Consider the following 1,888-nt stretch of genomic DNA (forward strand, 5'->3'; position numbering starts at 1 on the left):
TATCCTGATGGCCGAGATGGAGGTCCAGAGCTCTGACCTGAGCGAGATGCCTGCATACGAGAAGATCAAGAATGCTGTTCGGTTCCTGTTGGAAGACCCCCTTGCAAGAAAGACAAAGGACTTGCTTTTCTGGTGGAGGAAATTCTCTTTGGACTTGTCGATATCCGGAAGGAATTGATATTATCCATGCTGGAGTTTCCTAAGCGAGGTACTTTTGATGTTGTCTTTGTTTCTGCGGAGGCCTGCGATGCAGTGCTGAAGAAACTGGGACTGCTTGGACTTAGCTCTACTTTGAGTGGCGTCCGTGTGATTCCACATCATCCAAGGAGGGAAAGAATTGTAACCATACAGATGTACAGTCCTTATGTACCTGAAGAGGACATTTGTGCCTTTCTCAAAAGACACTGTGAAAAGGTAATCCCGAAAGGGAAGGTTTTCAATAAGTACGGTTTATGAACTACAAAATGGAAATTTTATGTGTTATTCAAAGAGGACTCTGGGGAGGAAGTTGTTTTTCCGCCGGGCCGATTTAAGATTGGTGCCATAAACGGGGACTTGTTCTTCAACGGCATGACTGACTTCTGCAGGAATTGCAAGAGGTACGATCACAAGAGGGACAATTGTAAGTTTTTGTGGTGCTCGAGATGTGAAGAGGATGGTCACTTGTCAAAAAATTGTCAAAAAGAAAAGAAATGTTATTTGTGTGGTTTATGTGGTCATCTGTATTTTGATTGCCCTAAAAAGAAAGATAGAGGGAAAGAGGAGTTTAGAAAAGGTAAGCAAAAAAGGAAAAATTCTGAAAAGAGTAGTGAAGAGAAAAATGAGCCAGAAATTCAACTAAAGAATCAAAAAAGAAAAGTGAGGAAGAGTTAGAAAATGAAAGGGCTCAGAAATTAAGTAAAGAGATAGAAGATTTGCAAAAATCAGGTGTGAAACTAACTGCTTTGTTTAGGTATGTTAGGAGATACTTAGGTATGGACAAAGAGAAGTTTTTTGAGCTTTACAATGTCCATCCCCAAGATCAAGCAAAAATGCCAGAAGAGATACTAGTCAATATGGAGTTAAGTAGTGATAATATGTTACGTATGTCATACTACGCCTGGAAAGGTGGAGTGAGACCAGATGGTTGATGTAATTTGTATGTTGGTAATGTAAAATTTGTCTTTTTATGTAAATATGTTTTAATAAAAATTATGACGTCCCCAACTAAAAAAAAAACCTGTTCTTATTTCTTTTTTATATCTGATACGTCCCCTATAAGGGGACCATATATTAAATGGATTTTTTGAACAGGGAGATGGAAAAAGAGCTTGCTCTGTCCACTCCACGCATTGACCTGGTATTGCAGTACCTCCAGGACCGGTCTACCCCTTCTATGCCAGTATATAAAAACAGAATAAAAATTGAGAGATGGATTGCAAGCAAGTGTAAGGAGTCTGCACTTCAGCTTCTCCTTCCTCTGTGAGGGCTGTGCTATGCTGCTTTCTGCATACCTGCTGCATCTAGTCTGTCAATCTCCTAATTGCATCAGCTGTGGGTTTGTTCCAGCACCAAGCAACACAGGCAGCCAGTCTCCTCACACCCAAAATCCAATTAAGACTGATGGCTTAATTGTCGGTTTAATTTGCTTATCACCTGAATGAAGTGTTTGGACCTCCACTCCACGCACCTTGGTTTGACTTTGGATCTGTTGTGCACACCTTGGATGCTGAGTTGTTCCTGGGAATTGACCCTTTTGTAGCAAGTTGTCTGGATTGTATGTTACCATTTTGCGGTGTTTATGGTGCTGTCATAATAAATAAGTAAAGTTTACCTGTGTCTCCCTCTTGTGGAGGCTAAAAAGTAGTCCAGCACTTCCTATGCATCAGCAGCAGCTGGACCTACCTTG

At 40.9% G+C, this 1,888-nt stretch overlaps 1 pseudogene; it reads left to right on the forward strand.

Annotated features, from left to right (window-relative positions):
• The first annotated feature begins 1,158 nt into the window (after nucleotides 1–1,158).
• On the forward strand, nucleotides 1,159–1,373 carry LOC122942835 (annotated as a pseudogene).
• Nucleotides 1,374–1,888: the final 515 nt, after the last annotated feature.

The sequence above is a fragment of the Bufo gargarizans genome, chromosome 6 (genome assembly GCF_014858855.1).
Source record: "Bufo gargarizans isolate SCDJY-AF-19 chromosome 6, ASM1485885v1, whole genome shotgun sequence".
Taxonomy (NCBI): Eukaryota; Metazoa; Chordata; class Amphibia; order Anura; family Bufonidae; genus Bufo; species Bufo gargarizans.